Source organism: Dromiciops gliroides, chromosome 3, assembly GCF_019393635.1.
Source record: "Dromiciops gliroides isolate mDroGli1 chromosome 3, mDroGli1.pri, whole genome shotgun sequence".
Classification (NCBI taxonomy): Eukaryota; Metazoa; Chordata; class Mammalia; order Microbiotheria; family Microbiotheriidae; genus Dromiciops; species Dromiciops gliroides.
Window position 1 is genome coordinate 616051404 of NC_057863.1, and position 15844 is coordinate 616067247.

At 41.9% G+C, this 15844-nt stretch overlaps 1 protein-coding gene across 2 annotated transcripts in view; it reads right to left on the reverse strand.

Moving 5' to 3' along the window:
• The window catches only part of IGSF21 (immunoglobin superfamily member 21), a 416639-nt gene that overhangs the window by 84179 nt on the left and 316616 nt on the right, over window positions 1–15844 (reverse strand). The window lies entirely within an intron of this gene.

Here is a 15844-nt window from a genome sequence, read left to right on the forward strand (position 1 = left end):
TTCAGTGGCCTTTTCTGGGTCCTTTCCTTGACGCAGTGAGCACACTCTCCTCCCAGACCCTGCTCCCTTTGGTGGTTCTGTTCCTGTCTATCTGATCCTTCTCACACTTCTTTGTGGGGTCATTTAGGCAGAGGTGTTGTCAAGAGTTCTCTCCTCTCTCTTCTCTAAATGCTTTCCTTTGGTGATCCCCTTAGTTCCCAAAGGTTCAACTATCATCTCTATGCAGGTGACTCCTAAGTCTATCTATCTAGCCCTCACCTCTCTTCTGAGCTCCAGCCTGGCTTCTCCACCAAAGCACCCCTTAGGCATCTCAAGCTTAACATCTCCAAAGCAGAACTCACCATCCTTTCCCAAAACCTTCTCGTAAGAATTATGTCAATTCCCCCCCCCCCGCCCCGTTTCTTTGTAGGGCACCACCATTCATTCTTTGAGTCAATCAGACCTGCAGCCTAGGAATTATCCCCAACCTCTCACCCTCATTCACCTACCTCTCATTAGCCACTGAGTTACTACTGATTTTACCCTCCCACAAGTTCTTGTATCTTCTTTTTTCTACTTAAACCACAACCCTCCCCCCACCCCCAGTTTTGGCCCTTATCCCCTTTCTCCCAGACGACTCCAATAGTTTCCTAATTGGTCTCCTAGAGTTCAGTTTCTCCTTTTTTCAATCTATCTCAGGCAGCTCCCAAATAGATATTCTTAAAGTACGTATCTGACCGTGTTATGCCTGTCTCAGGCACTCACTGGCTGTGTGACCTTAGCAAATCATTTAACTTCTTTCAGATTCAAGTTTCCCCATTTGTAAAATGAGGAGAAAAATACCCGGATAGAGACATAAAGTATTTAGTGAGCACTTACTTTGTGCCGGGCACAAGTACAAAGAAACAAGACTGTTCTTACCCTCAGGGAGCTTACATTCTAATAGGGTGAGTAAAAAAAAGGGGGAGCTGGAAATCTAGGATGGGGAAATGAGGGGGAGGGGAAGGAGAGAGTCGAGGCTGCTGGTGAGAGGGACAGCAGGCCAGAGTCTGAGTTGAGCTGTTGGCATTTAAAACTCTTCATAGGCTGGCTCCAGCCTATCCTTCAAAGTTAATTATACCAGTTCAGTCATTTTTCAGTTGTGTCCAACCTTTTCTGACTTTATTTGGAGTTTTCTTGGCAAAGATACTTGGGGGTATTGGTTTGCCATTTCCTTCTCCAGCTAATTTTACAGATGAGGAAATTGAGGCATATAGGGTTAAGTGACTACTTGCCCAAGGTCACACATCTAGTAAGTGTCTGAGGTTAGATCTCAGGTCTTCCTGACTTCATACCTGGAGCTCTATCCATTGTGCCACCCCTTGCCAGATCATTGTGTATTTATTTAGTGTAAGATTTACTCATTTGCAAATAAACTGTCTCTCCCTAGTATTTTGTAAGAGCCTTGAAGACAGGGGTTATTTTATTCTTGTCTCTATCCACATCCCCTAGAATGACCTAGGTGATGGACCTGGAGTCAGGAAGACCTCAACTTCAGGGTGATGATATCCACAACCAGGGTTATTGTGAGGACCAAAGGAGATTTGGATGAGTGCTATATAAATACTAGCTTTTATTAGTAGTACAGTTCCTGGCATAGAGTTGATGCCTAATAAATGTTTTTTGATTGACTGAGTAAAGTGTTTATTGATCTTATTTATAGCTCTTCTCTTGTATGCATTCTTGACTGTCTATTTTTAAAAGAAAACAACAACTGTGGGTGCAGATTATGTAAAATGCTTTGTAAATCTTAAGGAAATAGAAGAATATGAGCCACTAAGTAGACTTGTGAAGGTGGGGGATGGGGCCTTTCCCTTCCTGAGGCTCACCTGGTCAGGGGCCTGTGCCCTGGGCTGCTGCTATGCAAGCCCTCAGGGCCTCGCTGCCCAGTTCCACCTCAGAGGCCAGGCTATCCTAATAAACATGCCCAGAAGCCTCTGATAGCTCCCAAGTGCGTTTGAAATGTGCGCTAATGAGGCACTTGGAAAGGATGGGCTCCTCCCGGGAAAATGCAATCTGTGTTCTGTCCTCTGACTGGGCTATTTGAGAAGTGTCTGGGGAGAGCCATCCCAACAGCCAGGTCCATGAGCACTGTTTGCTCTGCTCCTGTGGTAGAGACCAGTGTCCAGCTACAACAGCCTGCCTTTCCCAGGTGTCCCTGTCACAAAATCACAGGCTTAGGGCAGGTGGGGTGGGATGCTTCACCCACAAGAGGAATGATAAAAGCAGAGATTGAGCATAAATGCTGTCAGGGGATACACAATTACAAGTGGGCAGGTGAATCCCTCAAGGATCGTCTATCCTAACAGAGGGAGACACCACATTACCAAACTTTGGATGTTTAGATGACTTGATCCTTTTCTTCATGGAGTTTATAATCTAGGACAAAGGGTTTTAACCATTTCCAGGTTCTAGACCCCTTTGCCAGTTTGGTGAAGTCAATGGACCCCTTCTCAGAATCATGTTTTTCTTTTTCTTTTTCTTTCTTTCTTTTTTTTTTTGCGGGGCAATGGGGGTTAAGTGACTTGCCCAGGGTCACACAGCTAGTAGGTGTCAAGTGTCTGAGGCTGGATTTGAACTCAGGTACTCCTGACTCCAGGGCCGGTGCTTTATCCACTGCGCCACCTAGTTGCCCCCTAGAATCATGTTTTTCAATGCATAAAACTAATATTACAAAGGAAATCAGTTACATTGGAATACAGTTCTTAAAATATTTTTAGATTTATTCTGATAGACCTGTGAAGTGCAAAATACAAGCAGTCTGGTTTTTCAGAGGAGGAAACCTAGGCTCAGAGACAGGAGGGGGAGTGTGTGAAGATCCATGGTGAGTAAGTACAGAATAAAGACTGATGCCCAATCTAGTTGGGGGCCTTGCTTTGGAGGAGGGCTATTTTTTAAGGGTATTGATTAGTTTGCTGATTTTTTTCAGTGCAACAAACATTTATTTTATTTTTTCCATTTTCATGTAAGGGTAGTTTTCATCATTCATTTTCATAAGATTTAGAGTTCCAAAATTTTCCCCCTCCCTCCCTTTCCTCCCCCCTCCACAAGACATCAGCCAATCTAATATAGATTATATATGTACAATCCACAAGTGCTCTTTTTATCAGTTCTTTCTATGGGGATGGATGGTATGCTATTCATCCAAGTCCCTTGGGATTGTCTTGGATCATTGTATTGCTGAGAGGAGTTAAGTCATTCACAATTGCTCATAGAACAATATTGCTGTCACTATGCACAATGTCCTCCCAGTTCTGCTCACTTCATTATACATCAGTTCATATGAGTCTTTCCAGGTTTTTCTGGTATCATCCCATTTGTCATTTCCTATACCACAATACCATTCCACTACAATCATATACTACAGCTTCTTCAGTCATACCTCAATGGATGGACTTTCCCTTGATTCCCAATTCTTAGCCACCGCAAAGACTTGCTATAAATATTTTTTGTACAATTACCCCCCTTTTCTCTTTTTCATGATTACTATTGTTAACTGTTTTGGGGAGGCGCTATTGCTGTCCTCTTCTACTGTCCCCCAGCTCTCTCATTGGTGGAGTGCCCTGGAATCGTAGTCAGAAGATACAATCCAACCTGTGCTAATTCATAAGCTGTGTGACCTTATGCAAGGCATGTCTTCCTGGGCCTCAGTTTCCCTGTTTGAAAAATGAAGAAGTTGGATTTGATGATTCCTATAGAACTTTCTATCTTGGAGACCCATGAAATCAATGGGTACTAACAGGAGCCAACCAACATGGTGCCTCCATATCACAGAATTTCAGATTTAGAAGGGGCCTCAGTAATTCAGATCCTAAGAAGGATCCTAAGAAGTGATCATCTGGTCTTTGTCTGAAATCTTCAGTGGTGGGGGTGAGGGAGGCAGAACCTCTTGAAGCTGCCCATTCTATTTTTAGCCATCATTAATTGTTGTTGAGTCGTTTCAGTTGTATTTGACTCTCTGTGACCCCATTTGGGGTTTTCTTGGCAGAGATACTGGAGAGATTTGCCATTTCCTTCTCCATTAATTGTTAGGAAGCTTTTATTCCCTCCTAGCCCATACTCATCACTTTGTCATTTCAACCCATTGAATCAGATTCTGCCTTATCCCTCTTCTACATACCACCCTTTCAAATGCTTACAGGCTCAGAGATCAAGTGATCATGGTTTTAGACCATTGAACTCATTGTCAGTCCATCTCTCTTCCCCATTTTTTAGATGAAGTAACTGGGGACCAGAGAAGTTGCGATTTGTCCAGGCTTACCCAGCCAGTAAGATGGAATTTGAACCTGGGTCTTCCTGACTCCAAGTCCATTGCCCTGTTGACTAGATCAAATTGCTTCCGTCTAAATAGCACTTATCACTATAGAGATGCAGACCTTCTCCAGGCCAGATATTCCCAGGTCCTTCAATAGATCTCATGTGGCATGATCCCCAATCCTCTCACCACCCTAGTTATCCTCCTTACATGAGATGGACTGAAGATACATTACCCTCCCAGTCACCTTCCCCTGGATGTTCTCCAGTTTGGCTTAACACTGCCTTTGTTAAACTGTGGTACCTAGAACTAAACACAATAATCCATATGTGATCTGCCTAAGTCAGAGAACAGTGAGAATATTAAGACAACAATAATTTGTTTTCTTACTTTGTACTAAGTGCTGGGAACACAAGAAAGGTGGATCCATGGTCTCTTTGCCCTCAGGGAGACTACATCTCAATGAAGGTAATGGGGGAGATGACATATAAAACAGTTAGATACATAACAATTACAGAGAGAGAGAGAGAGAGAGAGAGAGAGAGGCGAGGGGGAGAGAATATGAATGATATTGCCATAGGACAGAGTACAGATGATGGCTGTCTAAACTAGGGCTGTGGTTGTATGAGTGAAGACATGGATGTATGTATGATAGATATTGTGAAGATAGAAATGACAAGATTTGCCAATCAGTTGGCACAGGGGATGAGTGTGAGTGAGAAGTCAAGAATAATGCCAAGGTTGTGATGGTAAGCTTTACAATAATGGGGAAGTTGCAATAAGGGGAAGGCTTGGGAGGGGAAAGATAATGGGTTCTGTTTTGGACATGTTGAGTTTGAGAGACCTTTGGGACCCTAGAAGCCATTTAATTCAGTCTTTCTCTTTTTATTAAAAAGGAAACTGAGGGGGCAGTTAGGTAGTACAGTGGATAAAGCACCAGCCCTGGATTCAGGAGGACCTGAGTTAAAATCCTGCCTCAGACACTTGACACATACTAGCTGTGTGACCCTGGGAAGGTCACTTAACCCTCATTGCCCTGCAAAATACCAAACCAAAGTAAAACAAGCAAACAAAAAGGAAACTGAGAAACAAAGTTACTTGCATGTATAATAGAAAGAGCACTGGACCTGGAGTTAGGAAACCTAGCACCAAACCACACTAGCCTTGTGCAAATTACTTTACCCACTCAAGCCTTCATCTCATCATCTGTAATATGGAGTCAATAATACTTGCCCTCTGTGACCCACAGGGCTGCCATGTTGTCAGTCCATTTAAAATTTTTAAAGCTATGATAGAAACAGGCACCATTACTATTATTGTCCCCGGTGATACAGTCAGTGGCAGAAGTGAGACTCAAACCCAGGCCTTCTGACCACAAGACTGATATTCTTTCAATGATAACCTTTGACTTCTTCTTGTGGTACAATGGAGAGAGCACTGACTCTGGAGTCAGAGAACTTGGGTTCAAATTCAGCCTCTAATACTTAATATCTATCTATGTGATCTTGGACAAGTCACTAAAGTTCCTAGGACTTCAGTTTCCTTCTCTGTAAAATGAGGGGACTGGACTTGATGGATTTGGAAGTTCCTTTCAATTCTCTGATCTTATGGTTTTCACCTGTTACACTTAGGGCCTGGGTTGGGAGATGATTGCCCACCTGGAGGATTCAAACAGGGTTAGTGCAGTCAAGCACATGTCTGTGAGGCCAGGAGAGCAGACGAGCCCAGGTCAGGAGTTGTTGGAGGGTGAAGCGGTTTGACAGGACATTTGGAGGGAAATCTGGTAGGACTGAGAGACCTGATTATTCCAAGGACCCAGAAGGTATTTTTTTTAATTAACTCTCCTTTTTAGGGCACATTTACAAAAACCCAATGTTGTTATTTCCTTCCCCTTCTGACTTGCAAACTGTTCTGATAATAAACTGCGTGATAGGTGCAAACGTCTATGGCATGTGATGAAAACCTGGCTGTTAGAAAGGTAGACTGGGCCCCAAAGGATGGGAGGGAGAGAAAGGACTTGAACATGCCCAACTCCTTTGGGTACCCACTCCCTCCCTGGCAGCCCTGAGTTGGCCTTGGTGCCTCCCAACGCCTTTGGGTTCAGACCCCCAGAACAAGACCCAGCTCCCCCATCTGATGGGATTGTCTATCACAATTATAACACTTTAGAGTTAATGCTATTATAATTAGTGGCCCGACGGCTGCTGTTCCATTACCGACAGCTCATTACGCCATGCTCGAGCTTCAGTGACCCATTGGAAATGCATTCTGGCCCCAGACGGCTCTGGTCCCCCGGCAATGCTACACATCGCTGCCTCCCTGCTCTCTCCTCACTGGTCCCTCGGGACTTGGAGGAGGGGGAGGTGGGCTGGGGAGGTGAGGGGCTTTTATCTCATACTCAGAGCTGGATCATCTTCTACCCTACCTTCATGAGGCCTTCCAGTGTGATGAGCGTCTGTTTATTGGAACTCTTGCACAACTAAGAGGTTGGAGAGAGAGAGGCCTGGTTTGAAAGTCTTGAAAACTGGGCTCTGGGCTTCAAACTGGATTTTCTGTGTGACTTTGGGGGGGAGTGTTAAATCCTCTAGTTTCATTGGCTTCAAAATGAAGGGCTTGGATTAGATGATACTTAAGATCTTTTCTAGTTCTAACATTATATGCCCTAAGGCCTCATCTGGTCTTAACACCCTGTGTCCTTCTGTGCTCTAAAGTCACTCCCAGCTCTGACGCCCTGTGTTCCAAGGGCCCTACCAGCTCTGACCTTCTATGTTCTAAGGTCCTTTCTAACTCTGACATTCTGTGTTCTAAGGGCCTTCCCAGTTCCTACATCCTGTGTTCTAAGGGCCCTCCCAGCTCTGACATTTCAGCATTCTATTATTTAACCTTGCTGTTATATATGGCTTCTTTCCCCAACTAGTATGTGAGCTCTGGGAGGCCAGGGATGGTGGGTTTCTATCCCCACAGTGCCAAGCTCACATCAGATGCTGAATCAGAATCTGGTTCTTATTGATGTATGTGTCTCTTGGCTTTCCAATGTCTTTCAGAAGCCTAAGCCTAGCATTCTTGTCCATTCCAAGCTTCTTTAGCTCTCTCTCTCTCTCCTCCTCTCTATCTTTTTGTCTTTGTGTCTTTTTCTTCTCCTCTCCTCTCTCCCTCCCTCCCTCTCCCTCTCTCCTCCTGGCTCTCTGCCCTTTACTTTCTCTTCTCCCAGATCCATTATTTTGGGGCTACTTCTCTTTTACCCCACCCCTTCTGGGCCTCCCTTCTTCAGTCTCTTGCTGTTTCCATGGAAACCTTTCCCTCTTTACGTCATCATTGATTCATTTTGGAACCTTACTGGTCACATTGTCCAAAGGTGAATCAAGAGTGGGAATGGAAAGAGGCTTATCAGGGGGGAAATGAGGGTCCTGTCACTGTGGCTCACCATTCAGGAGTGACCAGGGCACCTCTTTCACATTGGGAGCTGTCTAGGAGAGGGTCTTTTTCTTCTTCCTCAAACTAGTGACCCCTTGGAGGGGAGCAAGGGACCTCAGAAGTCAGCTAATTCAACCCTTAACTCAGCAAGAATCCCCTTCAGAGCATCCCCAGCAAGGGAGCATCTAGGCCTCAGCTGGAGTCATCCAGGGATGGGGACCCTACTACCTTCAGAGGCAACTGATTTAATAATGGGATAGTTTTAAATGGTGGGTAGTTGTTTTATTTTTCTCTTAAATTCAAGCAAAATCTATCTTCCTCAAACCCTCACACATTAGTTCCAGTTTTCCCCTTGGGATCCAAGCAGAGCAAGTCTTCCCTTTCTCTCTTATAACCCTCCTGCAAATACCTGAAGACAATCAACACCTCCCTACATCATCTCTCCTCTGGGTTAGACATCTCCATTTGCTTCAACCCATCCTCCTATGGCATGGTCCCCGCACACTCACTGCTGCTGATCTTCCTTTTGACACCCGTCAGTCAGTTATTAAATATCCTCTCTAAAATGTGGCCCTAAAAAACCAGATGCAAACCTCCAGAAGCCCTGGTCCAACCAGGGCAGGAGACAAGGGGACAATCACCTCATGCATTCTGGACACTGGGCTTCTTTCAACAGAGTCCGATCATAACTGCTTGCTGGGTCGCCATATATATGTATGTGTTAATATAATATGATATGATATGATATACAATGTAACATGACATGATATAATGATATGATATAATATAACATATGATGTCTTATGTAATATGCTATAACACTAAGATATATGATACAATATGATATAATATTATAATATAATATAATACAATGACATAATATAATATTATGATGTGATATTATATAATGTGATAAAACATAATATGATATAATATAACATAATATGATATGATATGACATGACATGATGATATAACATTATGATATATTGTATAATATGATATGATATGCATATATATGCATACATACTGTAAAGGCTAAAATTCTAGCTAAACTATCTAAAATCTAATCAGTGGTCACCAATAAATTATAAGCTTTATCAAGAGTTAGACTTTTAAGCATTTATTAAGGAAAATAAGAATTTGGTGAAGAGAAAGAGAAAGGCCTAGATTCCTATCTATTAAAGGGAGCGAGCATTCCTAGCTCTACTCTCCACCAGAGTCCACCCGAAAGAGCGAGAGTCAGAGCACCAGGCTCCCCCTTCTTCCTCCCACAAACAAACATCACTTCCTGACTCCAAAGAAAAGATGCATGGTCTTGCCCTCAGAAACCTTCACCTCATGGTGGAGGCGTCATTCCAATCGTTACAACACACACACACACACACACACACACACACACACACAGAGTTGATTCATATTATGCTTTCAGTCCACTCAATCCCCTTCATTTTACAAATGAGGAAACTCTGACTCTAACAGGTGAGGTGATTTGTCCAAGGCCACTTCAGGAAGCTTACTAGAAATCAGGGTCTCAACTCCCAGTGACCTAAGATGGAACCACCCATATGGGCTCACCTGGGAATGTCCCTATAGCATAACATGAAGGCATTCTTCATCTCTTAGCACATGGGCAGCCTCTATATTAGGTGCAGGTGATTCCATGTTAGTTGATCTGGTCATATCCAGATCAATGGTAGTGACCTGACATTTGTTACTCTCTTTCAGGAAGCTCTGGTCAGGGTAAGCTAAAACTGTCCAGAAAAGAAGGTGCCCCTTACACAAGAGTGCATGGGCCAAGCATAATTTAATATATTATTTTACTGAGTGACTGCCCTACTGACTCTGAAGTCTGTTTAGTGAGCATTCCCTTCTCCAGAGTGGAAAAGAGGTTTTCCTCTGTGCCCCAGTAATTATTACCTTTGAGTCATAAGATCATAAAATGACTGAGCTGGAAGGGAACTTAGAAAAGAGAATGTTAGAACATAAACTGTTTGCTCTGCAAAGGGCCTTAGAACATAGAATGTTAGAGCTAGAAGTCCTTTATGTAGAAGGGGCCATCCTATGGAACATGTATGGACCCACTGAAAGGGGACAGGGCATTTGCTCATCCCCGTGCATGTTCCATAGGACAGTCCATGATATACCTTGATCATATAATGTTAGACCAGGAAGAGGGCTAAGAACTGAGAATGTTAGAGCACAGAATATCAGAGCATAGAACAAATTGCTCCTGGAGAGCAATTTAGAACTGTGCCCAAAGGGCTATCAAACTATGTATAACCTTTGATCCAGCAATACCACTGCTAGGTGTAGATCCCAAAGACATCCCCCAAAAGAGAAAAAGACCTATTTGTACAAAAATATTTATAGCAACTATTTTTGTGGTGGCTAGGAATTGGAAATCAAAGGAATGCCCATCAATTGGGGAATAGCTAAACAAACTGTGGTATATGATGATGATAGAATATTATTGTGCTATAAGAAATGACAAGCAAGATGATTTCAGAGAGGCCTGGAAAGAATTATATGAACCAATGTATAGTGAAGTGAGCAGAACCAAGAAAACGTTGTGCACAGTCACAGTAATATTGTTTGATGAAGAACTGTGAGTGACAACTATTCTCAGCAATACAATGATCCAATGAAGCATATTATCCACTTCCAAAGAAAGAACTGCTATTGATTGAAGCATGCTATTTTTTACTTTCATTTTTTCTTTTATTCAAGTTTTATTATACAAAATGACTAATATGTTTATGTTTTATATAATTGCATATATATACATACACACACACACACACACACACACATATATATATATATATATATAACCTATATCTGATTGCTTACTGTCTTAGGGAGGGCGAAAGGGAGGGGGGAAAGGAGGGATAAAGTTTGGAATTCAAAATTTTAAATAAAAATGTTTATTATTTTTTTTTAGAGAACAGAATGTCAGAGACTAGAGGGCCCTTAGAATATAGGATGTCATAGTTGGGAGGGCCCTTAGCACACAGAATGCCAAAGTTGTGGGCACCCTAGAACAGAGAATGTCAGGGCCAAGAGGGAGCTTAGAACACTGACAGATTTGGAAGGAATAATAAGAGAGGCAGTATTTGAAGATAGAATTTTAGAGCTGGAAAGGATATTAGGTATTATACAGCCTGACATTCTCCTTTTACAAGTCAGGATTCTTAGAAGCCTAGAGAAATTAAAGGAATTGCCCATTTAACTTTGAAATCACGCAGGTATGACACAGCAGTGCCTGGGTTCTAATCCAAATTTCTGATTCCAAATCTAGTGCTTTCCCCTTTCATACCATGTTCTAATAAAGCAACTAGCAATGTTCCATTTCTTCAAAGTTCAAGTTAAGAAAACCCAGGATTGATGAACTAACTGGGATCTTTCTAGGATGAAGGAGGTCCCTCCCAGGGCATCACAGAGAAGATTCTTCAGTGGAAATTGAGCCACATACCACATGGGCCAAAAGTCATGATGTTTTAATAACTTTTTGAAAATTATTTTTTCTTTATTTTTCACCATTTATTAGATTTGATTTTTCACATATAATGTAAATTCATTTTCTACATCTGTACTGCATGTGCAGCTGTAGTATTGTAAATTAAAAACAAAAAAAATAAAGGAGTTATTAAATATTGAAACCCCTTTCTGACTTTTGGCCCACCCTGTAAATGTTTGGGTTTCAAATCCACCTGTTTGGCTGGGAGGTACTGTCCCCTGGCAGCAGGCCATTGGTTACAGATTTCAGGAGACTCGTCAAGGCAGTTAAAATTGCCCAGAAAAGGAGGCTAAACAACTGACCCCACTGCTGTTTGAGCATGATTGGGTTCTTCCTTAAGTCTGGCCTGCCTTCTGCATACCTCAGTGAAAGACTAGTTTTTCTTATGTGATCTATATTGGGAACAGAGAAGAATAATAGCAGTAGCTCACATTTCTTATAGCACATTAAAGGGTTACGGTTAATCAATTACAAAATGGAATCAGAATCAATTTGATTTTCTCAAAAGTTTTAAAAAGTAGTTTCCCCACAAACTCAACTCAATAAACATTTATTAACTATATTAACATTTATTAAAATAATAAATCTTTAACATAATAAAATATTTCCTCAACTCAGCTCAAAACAACTCAATAAACACTTATTAATTATATTAACATTTATTAATATTAATTCCTTTGTTTGGCAATCAAAGCCCTTTGCCACCTGGCCTCTTCCTACCTTTTCAGCCTTCTTTTAAGTTTTCTGCCCTGCACACCTTTGCACTGGATGTTCTCTGTTCCTGGATGGCTTTCCCTCCTCACTTCCACCTCTTAGAATGACTGGCTTTCTTTAAGATTTAGCCCTTCTCCCAGGAGGCTTTTCCTTCACTCAACAACTGTTAGTGACTCTCTGAGGTGACTGTGTATTTATCTTGTATCACCTCATTCTTCCCCATTAAGGCATGGACTATTTTTGCCTTTCTTTATATTTTCCCAGCCATTACAGTGTCAGGAACATAGTAGGAGCTTAATAAATGTTTGTTATCTAGACACTGCTAAGTGCTGGAGACACTAAGGCATTTATATAGTGCTTACTGTGTGCTAGCCATTGCATGAAATGCGTTACAATTACAATCTCCTTTGATCCTCGTTAAAATCTGGGGTGGAGGCAGGTGCCGTTATTAGCCCTCTCCCAATTTAAGAGATGGGAAACTAAGGCTGACAGAGGTAAAAGTGACTTTCCCAGAATCATATAGCTAGTAAGTGTCTGGGGTCAGATTTGAATTTAGGTCTTCCTGACACCAGTGCTCTGTGCACTATAGTGCCACCTAGTGGCCCCAATGATCTTTTTCTTTAAGGAGTTTCTGTACCAGTGAGAGTGAAATGTATCATATACAATAAGTAGGCAATTACAGTATCACTGGAGGAGGGAGAGAACATTAGCTCCAGGGCTACTGGTGGTGATCAGGAAAGGCTTCATGAGGGAGGGGGTGCCTGGCTGAGACTTGAAGGAAGACAAGAATTCTAGAGAGGAGGGGGTAGTGTAGTGCACTCCTAGCATGGGCATAAGGGGGCACAGCATATGCAAAGGTGTGGTGATGGGAAATGGAATGCTGAATTTAGGGACCAGACAATATACCAGTTTAGCTGCTATATAAAAGTGCATGAAAGAGCCCTGGGAAATTAGGTGGGAGACAGATTTTTTTTTGGTGGGGTGGGTTTGAAATGCCAGTCTGAGCAGCTCTTTTTAAGTAGGGTTTGGTGGAAAAGGATTCCTTTCAAGGAGGGGTTTAGCTAATGAGATTACCCTCCAAACCTGTCAAAAAGGAAATGAGATTAACCTAGAAGTTAGGTGGTGCTGTGAAGAGAACACTGGGCCTAGAAATGGAAAGATCTGAATTAGAATCTACCCTTAGACACTTACTAGCTATGTGACCCTGAACAAGTCACTTAAGCCCTGCATGCCTCAGTTTCCTCATCTGTAAAATTAGAATAATAATAATAACACCCACCTCCCAGGACTGTTGTGAGGATCAAATTAGATAATCCTTGTAAAGTGCTTTGCAAATCTCAAAGTACTATAAAAATTCTAGATATTATTGCTTTATTATTAATATAACCAGCTCTTAGTGAAGTCATCCTCACTTTTTGTAATTATACCTTTCCTTTTCTAGATATCCACCAACCATCCTTTTCCAGAATTTTTCAAGCAGTCAATGTCACTGATCCAATAGTTTTAAAATTCCTTTTTCTTTCCCTTCCTTGCTTCCTTTCCTCCTTTCCTCCTTTCTTTCTTTCTTTCTTTCTTTCTTTCTTTCTTTCTTTCTTTCTTTCTTTCTTTCTTTCTTTCTTTCTTTCTTATCAGGACATGTGTCCTTCTCTAGTTCACAATATTTCCAAGCTCGTGAAAGATATAGCTCACTAGTCACATCTGCTCATTCTTTTAGCCTCCAAGGATGTAGTTCTTGGCGGTCAGGAGATGGAAATATATCAGTGACAGCTAAGTTCTCTCTTACTTAACCTGGTTACCAACTCCCTATCAGCCCCTCTGTTCTGTCCTTTCCTTGGCAGAAGAAACAGAAGCTAGTTAGGAGCTGAGAAGCCCTGCCTTCTTCACATCATCCATTATCATCATCATTCCCCAAACCCAATGTCTTTTCCATTATATCATGCTGAGTTGGTCATCCTCCCTATCATTTTAAATCCCTTTATAGACATGAAGGGGTTTATAAATGGGGAGGACTGTTGATAGTAGGGAGATAGAAACTTTGTGAATGATAACCTGCCATGTGAATAAACAAACCACTTGTGGACGACCGAGTCTCAATGTAAGAAGAGTTTACCTCAGTAACAAGCATCTCCAAACTCGAGATTCATTTGTAAGGGTTCTGTGGTTTCTTCTATGCTAGGATAGGACATTGCTATCAGCTGCCCTGAATAACCCACAATGGAGGAAAAAAGAGCAGGTTTCCTTTGTATATTGCTTTAAAGCTTACCAAGAGCTTTCCAATCAACAAAAATAACAACAATAATGGAATAACCGTGGCAAACATTTATATAGTACTTTAATGTTTGCGATGCTTTCTTTCACAAGCATTATTTCATTTGATCCTTATAATATCTCTGGGAGGTGGATATTATTATCTCTATTTTATAGATGAGAAAACTGAGGTCACTTAGACTTGACCAGGGTCACACAGCTAGTACTTACTAAGCAAGGCAGGATTTGAACTCAGGTCTTCCTGGCTCCAAGTCCAAGCCTCTTTGCACTGTGTCAGCAAGTATTTATGAAGCACCCACATTGTATTGCACTCTGTGCTAGGTGCAGGGGATGTGAAAATAAGCAAACAAACAAATCAAATGAACAAATAGCTAAATAAACAACCAAATAAATAAATACTTGATCAAACAAACAAACAAATAAATAAATAGGTGAAAGAGCTCCTACCTTCAGAGAACTTATCGGAGGAGACATTACATATACATATATATACACATATATACATATGTATACATACACACTCAGACATGCACAATTTGTAACAGAGGTGATTGGGGGAACTCCCTGATCTCCTGGGGTACTATCCCATAATAACTCCCATGGAACTGGGCATGAGTGGTTTGCTTCAGTGGGAAGGCATCTCAGTCTGGCAGATCAGGGGTTTCCCTTATTAATACTGTTAATAAAAATATAAAACATAAATGTAAGAATTTTTGGAGAAAAGAACTCATATATATGACATATTTATAATAAACATTACTTATAACATAAATATGAACATATAAAATAAATAAAAGGTCAGTTTTTTTGAGGGGGAAGGGAGAAAGCCATTGAGGGGAATAAATATTATGGTCCCTCTTAGGGATGAGGAAATTGAGACCGGGAGAGAGTGAATGATCTGTTCAGAGTCACATAGCATATAAACATCAGAGTTCAGATTTGAACCCAGGTTCTCGGACTCTGGGACCAATGCTCTTTCCATTGATTACACCATTGATTCCATTGGTCTCCATTGATTACAGCTACTTCTGTTGTATGTCATTCTCTCGGGTAGGAAGTCCAGGATGTCTCAGGAGGATCCATGGAATATGACCACTCACCCCCCAGAGCAGAGCAGAGTCAGTCTTGACTTTCCCAGCAGGCCCTGCGGCCTGGTCTGTGGCCCTGTGGGAGGCCCAGGCTGGCCGGCTTGCTGATGGGTGACCCCAGGGCAGAGCTTTGGTCCCTGCTGCTTCATCAAAGCTTTGCTAAAAACAGCCTTGCTTTTGCAGTGGAAAATTGAAACCCCCGGCTTCCTCTTAAGGTTCTTAAACAGGTCAGTCAATGGGAAAAAAAAGAGGGGGGGGAAAAGCAATCCCTGCAAACGCATATCCTCTGAAAGTAGGGCAGCTGCAATTATTCTTTTCCCATCCCGAACAATGTGGGGCCAGCCAGGAGGGAAGAAAGGTCAGAATGGTGAGCAGGATATACTGTGCTAGGTGGGGCTGAGGGTGCAGGCTGGGTCACACTCCCCGCCCCCCCCAGTCCCATTTCTTAGCAAGCTTTTTTTTTTTTTTTGAAAAGGAAAAAGGAGCTATCTGAATTTATTCAGGAAGTGTGGATACACTTTATTCAAAAACACTCACTTGAGGACATACTAAGTGTCCAGTCCTCTGT